The sequence below is a fragment of the Microtus pennsylvanicus genome, chromosome 3 (assembly GCF_037038515.1).
Source record: "Microtus pennsylvanicus isolate mMicPen1 chromosome 3, mMicPen1.hap1, whole genome shotgun sequence".
Classification (NCBI taxonomy): domain Eukaryota; kingdom Metazoa; phylum Chordata; class Mammalia; order Rodentia; family Cricetidae; genus Microtus; species Microtus pennsylvanicus.
The window spans coordinates 20,565,787-20,580,835 of NC_134581.1; the positions used below are offsets into that span (position 1 = coordinate 20,565,787).

Here is a 15,049-nt window from a genome sequence, read left to right on the forward strand (position 1 = left end):
TCTCTGGCCCTGTGCCTACAAGCAGGAACGAAGATACTGTCAATGTGACATGAAGCCAACACCATTAAGTAGTAACGAAGCCTCAGATAGCCAGGCAGCCAGGGCAAGGTGTCAGCAGCATGCTTCACCCTGTGCCAGGAGTCACCTCGTAAAATACATACGGCTTTGGAGGAATCTCCACCCAGTGAAAAGGCTCAGTATAAAGCATTGTGTGTGCTGAGATCCCAACTTGATTAAACAAAGTAGACAGACTGTTTCCTATCTTCTCAGACACTGAGACGAAGAGAGTATGTTGTGTACTGGTATCTGAATTGGGCAATGCAGATATTGGTATCTGAATTGGTATCTGAATCTTGGGCAATTATTGCTTTCTCTATTACATGTGTTCATATTTTTTACAGTAAACAGTTAATAGCTATGAATTTAGAAGAAAAAAAATCCTTGAGATAGCCGCATATGATGGGCCATGTCTGTCATCTCAGCACTTTCGAGGTAGAGGAAGGAAGAACGGAAGTGTGAAGCCAACCTGAGCTACATGGTGAGTCTTGATTTTTTTTATTTTTTTAAATCTTTGAAAGAAAAGGTTTCACTGTGTGAAAACCTGCAGTGAATACAAAAGACACCAATGGGAGGCTTCGGTGTAAATACGGAGATCTCTGTCAACGTGACTGATTTAGAGTCACCTAGGAGACACACCTTGGGCTGTCTGGGAAGGCATTTCCAAGAGAAGTTTACCTGAGCAGGAAGGCCTGCCCTGAATGTGAGCGCCACCCTTGGGCTGGGGTCCCACTCTGAATGAAAAGGAGAAACAGAAAGCAAGGTAGGCAGGCCACTTTCCTGCCCTCTCCCTCCTTTTCCTTCTCTGGGTTGGTTAGGGTTTGTTTTGTTTTGTCAACTTGATACAAACTAGAGTCACCTGGGAAGAGGGACTCTCAGTTGGCTCCACCAGGTTAGTCCTGCCTCTGGATGTGTCAGTGTGGACATTTTCTTGATTAATGGCTGATGTGGGAAGGCTCAACCCATTGGGGATGGGGCCACCCCAGGCATGTGGTCCTAGGTGCTACAAAAAGGGAAGTTGAGCAAGCAATGAGGAGCAAGCCAGTAAGCAGTGTTACTCCCCAGTTCTGTATCAGCTCCTGTTTCCAGGTTCCTACTTGAATTCCTGCCTGACTTCCCTAATGAAGGATCATGATGGAGAAGAACAAAACAAATAAACCCTTCACCACCAAGCCAGTTCTGGCTGGTGTTTTATCATAGTAACAAAAAGAAAACCAGGACCAATAATACTCTCTCTCCTTCCAGACTACGGATACAGACTGACCAGTAGCCTCATGCTTCTGCCACTCCATCTTTGCCATGAAGATTTCGAGCCCTTCTCAAACTGAGACCAAAATAAGTCCTTCCTTCCTTAAGCTGCTGGTTCCCAGGCATTTGGTCACAGTACTGTGCCATCTCATTCTAGGATGAATGTGCAACTCACAACTTAAGAGCTACACTCACAGCATAGACACAACTCAGTCCAATCGGACTGCAGGGATGACAAGACAAGCCTGGGGAAGCCGGAGGGCATGCCTCTTGACTTTGCCAGTCAGTACAGAGGTGGGGAAAAGCTGTGTGGAAATCTTGCCATTGCTAGCCTGGCTATGAAGTGTCCCGCCCAGCACAGTCATGGCGGCAAACCTAGAACCAATGAGCACTTGCAGACAGCAGCCACGGCCTTTTCACTCATCAATGAGGGGACTGACAACTCCATGTCTACTCAGAACCTCGAGGAATGTGCCAGATTTCAACTTCTCTATGTGCAAGATCCTCACGGGGTACCGCATTCCTTCTTTAGTGACCCCTGAACCAAAACCAGATGCCTGGGCTCAGGATCAGAGGCAGGGTCTGCCAGCTTTCCCTTAATACAGAATTCGAGACACGTGATGAGCTGGCTGCTGCCCCCCCTCCCCACGTCGAAGGCCATGTTTCCCATGGCTACAGGGTGGTGATGAATCTGGAATGAGAGTTCTTTGTGGGTCAGTGCGCCCTAAGCTGCCCCCGTACCCACTGCTTGGAATGCAGGTGGTGGAGTGAGTGACAGCGGCTCACCAGGCTGAGGAAGACAGGGCAGGAGGACTCTCAGCAGAGCCCATCCCGACCGTGCAGTTCCCTTGGCCCCGCTCGCCTGCACACACCTATTCTTGTCGTGAAAGAAAGTCCCCAGCTTCTATAGCTTTTTCCAAGCTACTCTGTCAACGCAGTGTAACGAACCTTAATCAACAGGGTGAAGGACCATGGAAATCATATCCTCAAAGGCCAGCACCTGGACGGTGACAGGGATGTTACTGATAACAACTGTGACGGTGACAAGCCTTTTCCTCCTTGTGTACACACAGGGCCCCTCACTGTTACAGAGCAAAGAGTCATCAGATACTATGACAAGGAGTTACGTCACTGGATCAAGCCGCAGCCATGCACGGCCCAGTGGCTTCCATCATCACGCTCGCTAAAGGAACCGCATACTGTATCTCTGTTCAGCCTCAACACAGCCCGACCCTCTTGCATATTGAAACCTCAGTGACATCAGGTGCCTGTACTGCATGCCGCTACTGCTAAAATAGACAGAAGTCCTTTGGAAATCCAGGAGCCAGGACAAATCTTTCTTCCTTTCAAGGTGCTTCTCTCAGAACAGTGCGAAGGCAGCGAGAGCAGAGCTGGCTCCAATCAAGTGGTCATTGCTGTCACTAATGCCACCAGGCGGGTTATCAGCCTTTGAAACTGGTCTGTGTGAGGGATCTGGAAGAGTTTGAAGCTGTGAAGTCATCATTCTGGTGAGAACTTGGAGGATGAGAAATGCTGGCAACGTGGACAGCAAAGATGGAACTCACGTGGTCTCAGGTAGGGACAAAGACTCGACTGGGAACTGGTCTACAGAGCCACTTGTGTCTGACAAAGAATTTGTTTGCATTCTACCTATGTCCTGAAAATTCGAGAGAGGCGGATATCAAAGGTAATGGAGAAAATGCAAGACAAGTTAGCACTCAACCTATGGTATGGTTCTGGCGAGCTATTTTTAGCTAGATTTACAGTGAGAATCGGCAACAAAATGCAGAGAAGAATTTCTAAAATTGGGATTTGGTCCTGAAAGGAAGGTGAAGATGTTTAAAGCTGTGGATAAGGGAAGTGCGGGCAAGACAGGCCGCTGATGTTAAAGTCATCAGATTCATTCAGAAGCCGCGTATCTGACACTGGGACAGCAAAGCAGGTGACCCGAGAATGAGTCCCCACTGTTTGAAGGTTCCTGAGCATAAAACTGAAGACAATCCTGAAATGCTTCAGAGTTACCAGGATGTTCTTATGGAAAAGGCCCGCCTAGGGAATTAGTTTCCTTGGCTCCAATTTCAGTTACTCCAGTACTCGGGGTGATGCAGTCACGATCTAAGGGGTCTTAGCTAGCAGTGGACTTCGCAATTATCCACCGGGTGCTATTTTCAAGTGTGCAGAACGCAAGAGTTTGGGGGTCTTTTTTTAAAAAAAATGGGGTTTCTCAGTGTAACAGCCCTAGCTGTCCTGGAATGGGCTCTGTAGACCAGGCTGGCCTTGAACTCACAGAGATTCTCCTGCCTCTGCTTCCAGAGTGCTGGGATTAAACGTGTGCACCACCACCACCCGTCTCGAGTTTTGGGGTCATGAAGACTTGCACCTAGGTTTCTAAGTGTTGTGGGGAGCTGTGGGCTGTGTTCCTGCCTCCCCAGCTCCTGGTCGCCTGGCTAGCTTATGCCCCGAAATAACAACACACAAATTGTATTCTTTTAAACACTGCTTGGCCCATTATATCTAGCCTCTTCTCAGCTAACTCTTGCACCTGGACTAGCCCATTTCTAATAATGTGTGTAGCACCCCAAAGTGCGCTTACCGGGAAGATTCTAGTCTACGTCCATCCTGGGTCTGAGCTTCATCGCGTGTGCCCCGTAGAGCTGAGCTATGGCATCTGTCTGAGGCATCTACCTCACTTCCTCTTCCTCCCAGCATTCTGTTCTGTTTACTCCTCCCACCTATCTTTTAACCTATGAGGCCAAGCAGTTTCTTTATTACTTAACCAATGACCTTCCTCCATCATCTAAGGAACGCTGTAAGACCAAACAATGCACCCCAGGTTCTGGGCATGGAGTTACAAGATTTAATGTTTTGGTCCTGCTTTGGTTCAATCTTGAATACATCCTTCTTACTTTACAGGTCACAGCTAAAAGACTATTTGGAGCCTCAGTAGAGACTTTAGACTTAGGCTTCTGATCAGCGTTGAGACTATGAGGCCTCTGGAAACTGGAATAAATACACCTCTGTATTACAAGATGGCCACGGACCTTTGGCAACCAGGATAGAATGTTTTAGTTCAAATCTCAAGAGTCTCTCACAGGCTTAGGTATTGAGTGTTTGTTCCCCAGATGGTGGTACTATTTGGGGAGGGTTTGGAACCTTTGGGAAGTAGGACCTGGCAGATGGAAACAGGATATGTAAGGTGGTGTCTGGCATGTACACCAATTTATCTTGGTTCTAGTCTTGCTCTGTCTGCTTCATGGTCCGCTGTGATGTGAGAGCCTCTGCCACATGTTCACACTCACCACACGCTCACTCACATGCTTGCACTCACCACAGGCTCACACTCACCACATGCTCACTCACCACATGCTTACTCACCACATGCTTATTCACATGTTCACACTCACTGCACGCTCACACTCGCACATGCTCACACTCACCATATGCTCACACACACTCACATGCTTGCACTCACCATACTCTCACACTCACCATACGCTCACACTCACATGCTTGCACTCACCACAGGCTCACACTCACCACATGCTCACACTCACCACATGCTCACACTCACCACACGCTCACACTCACCATACGCTCACACTCACATGCTTGCACTCACCACAGGCTCACACTCACCACATGCTCACACTCACCACATGCTCACACTCACCATACGCTCACACTCACATGCTTGCACTCACCACACGCTCACACTCACATGCTCGCACTCACCACACGCTCACTCACCACATGCTCACTCACCACATGCTCACACTCACCACATGCTCACATTCACATGCTCGCACTCACCACATGCTCGCACTCACCAAACGCTCACTTACCACATGCTCACACTCACCACACGCTCACACTCACCACATGCTCACTCACCACATGCTCACACTCACCACACGCTCACACTCACCATACGCTCACACTCACCACATGCTCACTCACCACATGCTCACACTCACCACAGGCTCACACTCACATGCTCACACTCACCACACGCTCACACTCACTACACGCTCACACTCACATGCTCACACTCACCACAGGCTCTCACTGCTGTAATTCTGCAAGCCTTCCCTGTCCGTGAAGGACTGATTTCTTCTGAAACCATGAGGCCAAATAAGTCTTTCTGTAAATTATTCCCGTCAGGCAATTTGGTGGCAAAAACATAAGAAAATAAATATAATTCTCCACCCAACCAGGCCACTGCTACTGCACAGACAACCATGAGAAGTTGTGGTTGCACATGTCGGGGACAAAGCACAGGCATCACTTCCGGCTGTAACTGGGCCATCATTTCGCGTCAATGCATAGGTCAAAGTTTTACTTTAGTTACTAGCCGAGCAGATCATATCAGGCTATTCTATAAATTCAAGAAGTAACAACTTGCAAGCACTTCAGAGTGTTCACAAACTGGGGTGTAACGGAGGATTACGGTCTCTAGGGAAGTAAGGAGACCGCGCGAACCTTGCATCTAAGTCATCCTATCCGCTCAGTAAAAGAGAGCAGCCATGCAGAGAAGGAATTTGAATCATAATCAAAGAGGAAAAAAAAAACCTCAACAGGCATAGACTCCCAGATGATACAAATGGTATGCTTAAAAAGAGAGGAAAAAATAGACGTGCAGATGGATTTCAACAAATCTGAGGACATTCTAAACGAGACCGAGGTGGGGAAAGGCAGAGACAATCGAGGCCGAGGCCAGCTACCACGTAGCGCTGTCTCTTATACTTCCACCTGCCCACATCTCCATTCCCCTTTCCACCCCCACCCACCACTCCCTGGTTCAGACTGAACCTCCCTGTCCTCAACACTTGTAAGAAATCCTTATGCAGCAGGCTAGGTTATTTTCCTGAGTTTAAAACTAGGAGTGTCTCGGAGAGGCTGCTCTTGCAGAGGACCCAGGGTCACTTCCTAGAACACACATGGTAGCTCACAATGCTCTATAGTTCTGTTCCAGGGGATCTAACGCCCTCTTCTGGCCTCCACCAACAATGCACATATACGGTACCCTTTCATACATGCAGGCAAAACACCCACACTCATGAAACAGAGATAAATAAATCTTAAAATACAAAAAGTATGCAAAGTAAAAATCGACTCCATTCCTCCCTGCTGCTCCCAGGAAACAGTCTAAACGTGTGGTTGACTGTTCGGGACCCGCCACTGGCTTTTCAAGGCCTCGTATACCCCTTCCCCAGCTTGACTTTATACCATGGGGTAATGCTGTTTGAAATACCATGCTAATTTGCATTTATTTTTATTTTGTATATATTTGTGCATCCATTCATGCCACAGCTCTTGTGTGAAGGTCAGAGGGCAATCTGCAGGAGCTGGTTGTCTCTTTCCACCATGTGTGTCTGGTCATCAGGCTTTGGCAGTGGGCACCTTTGCCCACCCACCGAGTCAGCCTGCAGGCCCCTCCCACGTCACTCTGTGTGTCTCTTTCTGATGCTGTTCCTCCCCTGCTCTTCCACGGTCAGTATTTCTTCAGAATCCGAGATGCTTCTCCTCTGCAAGCCACATTCTGAACTCTCAGGCCAGCCCAGAACCCACTCAGTACTTTCTCTACTACCGAACAGGACAGGTTCTGACTGGCTCATCTCAGCCACCGGTCAAAAGATGTGGTGACTCTCAGCCTGCAGCCTGCTGATCACGTGCCTCAGAATTACCCTGGGAGCTTTACTGACACCGAGATTTCTGATCCCACTCAGGCAGATGCAAGCGCAAGCTCTGGATGTCAGTCTGGGAATCAGAACTACAAGGAGTTCTCAGAATATTCTTTTGCTCAGTGAAGCGTGCACAGAACCGCTCTGTGCTGTGATCCGGGTCTGAGGAGGCCGTGTTCTCCAAGGGCCACAGGTTGATAACAAGGCTCGAGGAAGACAGGACAACGCTAGTGGACGAGGTGTTATGCTCAGGGACCAGGCTCACTCAGAACCAAGGTCACACAGTCTGGGTAGCAGGGGATCCAAACCCAGGTCTCCCTGACATTGAAGTCTGCTACAGGTGAGTGAACTGTACTCCTTCTGCTTCTAGAAGTCCCGTTTCTGAAGCTGTCACTGGTTCCCTGGCATCACGGCCTATCTGGCTCCCTACTGTCAGAAAGGGGTAATAATTAGCCATAGCAGCTCAGCAGAGCCCACTTAAGAGGGAGCTCATTTGCATTTTAGTAGAAATAAATAAAACGAACCCTCAAAGGACAGAAGGGAAAGGGTTTGGAAGACAGACTTGGCTGGGTCTCCATGACCAGAACATTTCTAGCTCCTGGGCACCATCTATTTCCTAGACACAAGCCGCAGCAGCAGGCCCCACACCGCAGCCAGCTGGAGTCTGTCTCCCCCAAAGAAGGCCAGATTTCCAGAGAAGGTGGCCATGTTTCCTCTGGGCAGCATCTCTGTGTGTGTGGCAGATGGTGTAAATAATTAAGTCTGGCCACTTGGCTCTTAAGTGCCTACTGTGTGCTATAAAAGTCCCTGGCCCCTGCCCCTGAAGAGACTGACTCTGTGGAGAAGATGATGCACAGAACGGTCACTCACAGTCGATGGGAAGAGCCAGCACAGGAGGGCTGGAGGGTCCAGAGCAGCAGGCCCTGCTTGGCTGGTGTCTCACGGACGCCATAAGCCTTTAGTACATGTCACCTTCTCATCAGGCAGAGGATGGGGAACAGTGGAGGATGGGAGGTTCAGGGAGAACATCTCAGAGGGAGGAAGGGGAGTTCTGGTTCTCTTCTTACGTGAGTTCGTCTAACCCTTTGATTACTATCATTAACTGCGAATCAATTGGAATTACCAGGTGAGTGAAGGCACCAAAAAGCACAGGTAGAAGCTAGAATGAGTCAGCACTCACTTAACGGGGGAAGAGCTGGGTGAGTTTCCTATTGCTTTATGACTTCTCACCCAATGGCATCCCCAGCTGCAGCCAAGGGATGGCTCAGATTTGTGCAGAAACCCAGAGTCAGAGGACAAGCAAAGCTACCACAGTTGGTAAGAAGTATGGAAAAGCCTAGACATGAGACAGCCACAGAGAAGGGACTCTGGTGTCTGCATATAAATGCTGTCCAACACTGGATGAGGCAAGAAGACCCCAAGGAACCTACCCAAGGCTGGCAACAAAACAAAATAAACAAAAATTGGAACAGAATGTACAGTTGCTACCCAGCACGGGACAGAGCTGGGAATCAGGGTCCACACAAGTGCCAAAGAAACAGCTCTGCTCAAAATTGCAAGCGGAATCCACAGTCACAAGCACAATGTGCAGGACAGAATCCCACATGAACAGACAAGAGGGGTGAGGAAAATGAGAGCCAGACCCGAGAAAAATAAATCAATGAAGATCTCTCCTGAGTTAATTTAGATGCTGAAAGTAGGAGGAAATATTTTAAAATGGTCAATACTATTATGCCCAAACGCAGAAAGAAAATTACTTTCCTTGGGCACAGGAGACCACTTCCTACGTATAACCCCAGCAGCACAGACATTAAGGGCATCATTGAATAAGTGGGACCTCCTGAGACTGAGAAGCTTCTGTAAAGCAAAGGACATTGTCACTAAGACAAAAAGGCAACCCACTGACTGGGAGAAGATCTTCACCAACCCCGCAACTGACAAGGGTCTGATCTCCAAAATATATAAAGAACTCAAGAAACTAGACCGTAAAAGGCTAATCAACCCAACTATAAAATGGGGCACTGAGCTGAACAGAGAATTCTCAACAGAAGAAGTTCAAATGACCAAAAGACACTTAAGGTCATGCTCAACCTCCTTAGCGATCAGGGAAATGCAAATCAAAACAACTTTAAGATACCATCTTACACCTGTCAGAATGGCTAAAATCAAAAACACCAATGATAGCCTTTGCTGGAGAGGTTGTGGAGTAAGGGGTACACTCATCCATTGCTGGTGGGAATGCAAACTTGTGCAACCACTTTGGAAAGCAGTGTGGCGGTTTCTCAGGAAATTCAGGATCAAGCTACCCCTGGACCCAGCAATACCACTCTTGGGAATATACCCAAGAGATGCCCAATCATACAACAAAAGTATATGCTCAACTATGTTCATAGTAGCATTGTTTGTAATAGCCAAAACCTGGAAACAACCTAGATGCCCTTCAATGGAAGAATGGATGAAGAAAGTATGGAATATATACGTGTTAGATTACTACTCAGCAGTAAAAAACAATGACTTCTTGAATTTTGCATGCAAATGGACGGAAATAGAAAACACTATCCTGAGTGAGGTAACCCAGACCCAAAAAGATGAACATGGGATGTACTCACTCATAATTGGTTTCTAGCCATAAATAAAGGACATTGAGCCTATAATTCGTGATCCTAGAGAAGCTAAATAAGAAGGTGAACCCAAAGAAAAACATATAGTCATCCTCCTGGATATTAACCTTCATCAGGCGATGAAAGGAGACAGAGACAGAGACCCACATTGGAGCACCGGACTGAAACCCCAAGGTCCAAATCAGGAGCAGAAGGAGAGAGAGCACGAGCAAGGAACTCAGGACCGCGAGGAGTGCACCCACACACTGAGACAATGGGGATGTCTGGCCTGGGTCTGAAAAAGCGGGATAAAACTGGACTCGCTGAACATGAGGAACATGACTCATGAACAATGAGGACTACTGAGAAGTCAAGAACAATGGCACTGGGTTTTGATCCTACTGCACGTACTGGCTTTGTGGGAGCCTAGGCTGTTTGGATGTTCACCTTACTAGACCCGGAAGGGGGTGGGAGGTCCTTGGACACCCCACAGGGCAGGGAACCCTGACTGCTCTACAGGGTGATGAGAGAGGGGGAGTTGATTGGGGGAGGGGGAGGGAAATGGGAGGCGGTGGCAGGGAGGAGACAGAAATCTTTAATAAATGAATGAATGAATGAATGAATGAATGAATAAATAAATAAATAAATAAAAGAGCTAGTACCAGGACAGCCTCTAAAGCTATGGAGAAACCCTGATTTGAAAAACCAAAAACAAAAAATAAAGTCATTCTAATACAAAAAAAAAGAAGAAAATTACTTTCCTAACAGAAACACAGATCTGGGCCAGCAAGAGGTCTGCCAGCAAACCTGACCACCTCAGTTTAATCCTGAGAACCCACATGGTAGAAGAAAGAAAACTAACTCCACAAAGTTGTCCTCTGATGGCCACACATGTGCCACGGCATGCACCTCTCCATACACATACACACACACACATACACACACAGAGAGAGGGGGGGAGGGAGAGGTAGAGAGAGAGGGGGGGAGTACTCACGTACATAAAAAAAATCAGTGTCAAATCAATGAATAACAAACAAAAGATAAAATCTTGAGAGAAGCAGAGGGAAATGGCATGTGATAACCAAGGGAAGGCATGGTGACAGCGATGACCATGACAATGGATAGCAACTAGAGCTGGAGTTTTAAATCCAGCGAAAAGTTCTCCCAATGTGCAGATAAACCAAAAGCGTTTTTGAATAAATGCGAACAAAGAGTCTATGTTAAAATGAAGTCCCTCGGGTAGAAAGGAAACAATGACGTCAGCGGGAAGAGAGAGACTTCTGGAAGGGCTAGGACACAGGATGTGGTGAGACAGGACAGTGTTGTGGAAGAGACTACCCTGAAGTTTGAGGCCACACGTTTTCTTCAGAAAACAAAAAATGGCGGAGATTAATGGCTGGTATAGGGGACACAAGGAGATGACACGGTGAAACCAGAGAACTGGATGAAGTGGAAATTCGGAAGGACTTCCTAGAAGCCAGCACTCTAGAAAGGTCACTCTGGTTGACAGGTGGGACAGATGCCAGGAAGACACATAGACATTTGTTGTGCAGGTCTGGGAGACAGGCAAGGGGACAGAGCAGACTCCAGAGGGAGGGACACACATGGATGCTACTGAGGACATGCTTGACTTGGTGGATGTTGAGAGACACAGGAAGGCTGTGTGGCTGAGGCAAGGCTTTAACAAGTGGAGTGGCTTGCATATGTGGGGACACACCTTCACTTTTCAGATGACAAACCAGGGTTTCAGAGACAAGCTGTGACTTTTCCAAAGTCTCATAGTGAGCCGGCAGGGTGACAAGAACTGCCGTGTGTCTTCTCTGCAGCAGGCACGTGGACTTTTCCGTGAGAGCATAAAGACCTCGTGGGCTGGGTAATGGTTAACCCTGCTGACTGGAGTAGTGCATACTCTAGGATCACTGTGACCAAAACACCTGACAGAAACAAGAACTCAATAGTGGGACCACTTTTTTCTGGCTTACAGTTTCCAAGACTGCAGTCCATGGTGGCCTGGTCCCGCATGCTAGGGCAGGATATCGTGGTAGTAGCATAGCATGGGCAAAGCTGTTCACATCACAGCAGGCCAGGAAGCAGAGAACACCACAGGAAGTAGGATTTGGATATAATCTCCAAAGGCCCACCCCAGTGACTTATTTCTACCAGACAGAGCCCCACCTTTTAAACACGGAGCAGTCGCTCAAAATAGTGGCACAGGCTGGGGGGATAAGCATTCAAAATATATGCCTATGGAGGACATTTAAAAATTAAAAAAAAAAAGATTGAGAAATGCCTAGGAAAATAACGCACAGCTCCAGGTGTGTGTGTGTAATGCTATTTCCAAAGATGATCAGGTCACGAGGATCTGGCCTGATCAATGGAACAATCCTTTGCGGTTCCTAAGATGGTGGCATTATTTGAAAGCACTAAGGAGCATGGGACGGGAGACTGTCAGTGTCTGTCTGCTTAGGTGACGTGACCCTGAGAGTCCCTGCTCAGGGTGAAGGTGAGCAGTGAGCCAGTACTCTGGGGAAACGGTTCCTTTCCCAGCCTCCAGTGTCTCATTAAAGGCTCTGCTAAGTCCTGCCCAGGAGAAGCAGGAACTGGGTTTTCCTAATCTGCCACACCTCCCTACCCTCAGGAACCTTTGTACCCCTAATCCTTATCAACACCTGGATGGTCTAGTGTTCCTGGGGCTTCAGCAAAGGCCGAGCTTCAGAAAGGTAGGTCTGAGAAGAGGCAACACCCATCTTCCACTGTGCCGAGGAGTCACGGTCAACGCAGCTGTTCTGTTCTTTGATCTTGTGAGGTACGGAACAAATGATTTCTGATGGCAGCTGCTCCACGGGGGATGGGACACCAAGACACACGGACAACAGGCATGTGCTTGGAGAGTCTCCTGCCAGCCTGGAAACCCCAGGATCCCCTTGCAAGGCTGTGCCTACTCTGCCTGCGTGGCACGATGTCCTCTCTGAAGGAGACTGCAGTGTACTCTATTGTGGTACGTGGTCCCCGGACCTGGCAATGCTAATGCATTCCAGTGCAAGCAGCGCTGCCTGTGAAAAATGGCCGCCGCTTTATTTTACACATGCAAGGAATATTAACAAGCACAGACTTCCTCCCCACCATTTATCTTCCTCTGCGTGTGGTTTTTAAACACTACCAACAGGGGCTCAAACGATGGCGTGCTACCGTGCATTCCTCTAGATGGAACTTCTACCAGCGCAGCTCATCTCCGAGCAAGATGTTCCCTACGGCACTTGTTGAAATCTTCTTGGCTCCGTGCATTTATTATGAAACATAATTTTGCATCCACATTCTGACAAGATACAGCAATAAAGTCTACAGAGGAAATCTGCATGGCAATTTGCATAAATTGACTTCAGCATTTCTTCTGGGGAAGAGAATGAAAAGGCAAGGATGTGTGTCTTCTTTTAGTCTTGGCCAGGCCCGAGCCCAGGGCTGGAGAGAAGCATCCGTAAATGACAGGAAGCAGCTGGGCATGACAAGCCCTTGACAATGACTCTGCTGTTCTCCTTTTGCACAACCAACCATCAGAGAAAAGTATCTGGGTAAAGTCATGCAAATTAGCATGCAAATGAGCCTGGTAAACTTAAAGATTCAGCCCGGCAAGCGGGTGCTTTGTAGGGAGGATCCCAAAGCCTTTGGGAAACATGCACTGCCAGGTCGCTGCCAACCGTGGCCAGTCGTGGCTATTCATGAGTACCCTAGAGGAGGCGATGCTGGGTCCCAAGGTCACAGGGCAGGCACCTAGCCTTTCAGTGTCACAATCTGTCCCCTTCGGATAGTTACTTTCCTCTGTATGAAGAATGCCCATCCAATTCGTAATTATAGGTTCTGTTCCTCGAGAGAATACTAATTCAGAAAGCAGCTTGCTACTTTGTCCCTGAGTGGACATGGGGCTCACACATCATGAGAAATGAGAAACATCACGGCTGCCATCCAAGTCCTTTCCCATTCAACCCTTCCCCCACCTGCATTAGCGGCTGAGCCTGTGAAGAAGTTGTGTGTTAGTGGCAGGGTCCCTTGGGTGTGTGGTGCAGACAAGCCAGCGATGGATGGCTGCTGTATGGGCAGGAAGGCTTCCTGGAGAAAAGAGGGAAGCAAGTGGGAGATGAGCAGGAGGCAGCCCCAGTGGAGGGAGGAGGGAGTATATGCAGAAGGATTCGAGAAAGGCTGAGGTGTCAGGATCCAGCGTTGTGAGTGTGGATGCTGCATGGGCGTGTGCATGCATGAGTGCGTGCATGCATGTGTGTGTATATTCACCTAGAAGAGGAGGCATAGCTTGTCAGATAAGAGACCAGTTAGTACACTGTGTCAGAGAGAGAGAGAGAGAGAGAGAGAGAGAGAGAGAGAGAGAGAGAGAGAGAGAGAGAGAGATCTCTGTGGCCATAGCAAGAGCACACAGAAAGGAAACAGGGATAAAACCCAAGGCTGTGGGGTACCAGGTGACCCCCTGGTGGTTAGGAGCCTGCCCCAGAGGATAGGGGCGTACTGACTCCACCTCCAGTGCCCAGAGGTGAATCCACACTGATCTATCAGCCACATCTCCTCAGATCCTGTGAAGAGGGAGACCAGATGAGAACCTTGTAGCCTCACAACAAAGAGCATCTGGGACTGCTGGAAGCTGGCAAGGGCATCTTCCTCTAGTGCCTCTGAAAGGGGTGTGGCCCCTTGTATTTGTTCCACCCTCAGGCCCCAGGAAGGTGATGAGAGAATACACTCCCATTGTTTGAAGCTACTCAGTCTGCTGTAATTTGTTATGGCAGCCCCAAGAGGCCAGTGTGGGGAGCCTTAGGGCAGAACAGCCTGGCGTGGCTTGAGGATCAGCTGTAGGCAAGGGCACCTCAGGAGCCCCAGCCTGCAGGAAAGACCAGAGCTTCCCCCTTCAGTCGCAGCAGGGTGTCCTCTGAGAGTAGCCCTTCAGCAAGGGGGCCTCTCCCAGAGGCAGCCCATTAGATCTGTTGTTTCCTAACTTGTACCATGGTGTGAATTCCACTGGCTCCAGCTTTAAGTTCATCTCCATCACTTTTCAGTTTTTTAAAACGCTAAGGCCTGAACTCCCAGGCATCTCCCAACAGCTGCCTCATCTGCAGACAGAAAAGAGAGCCCCACAATGCATTACTTCTCCAAGGTCAGCCAGCAGTTGCTTCCAGAGGTCCACACCTCCTCTAGGGCCTCTTCACACGGCTGACTTTCCCAGGGCCTACAAGGGTTTCCTGGGTGTGTGTGGGGGCACCCAGAACCATTTCTTATCACGGGTATTACAGGTCTTTCCCACCACAGAACTCAAGGTAACCTCTTAGTTGGGATTTTGCATGAAGAAATCATCACAGACACAATTCTTCTCAGGCCGAGGCGTGGTTTTGCACTTGCACAGTGAACTGCTTTGTGTGGGGTAATTAGACAAGGTGGTGAGAGTCAGCAGAGGATACAGTGTGTGTG

At 48.5% G+C, this 15,049-nt stretch overlaps 1 protein-coding gene across 2 annotated transcripts in view; it reads right to left on the reverse strand.

Moving 5' to 3' along the window:
* Rab6b (RAB6B, member RAS oncogene family) overlaps positions 1-15,049 on the reverse strand; it is a 59,705-nt gene that overhangs the window by 14,127 nt on the left and 30,529 nt on the right. The gene's annotated exons all lie outside the window — the stretch shown is intronic.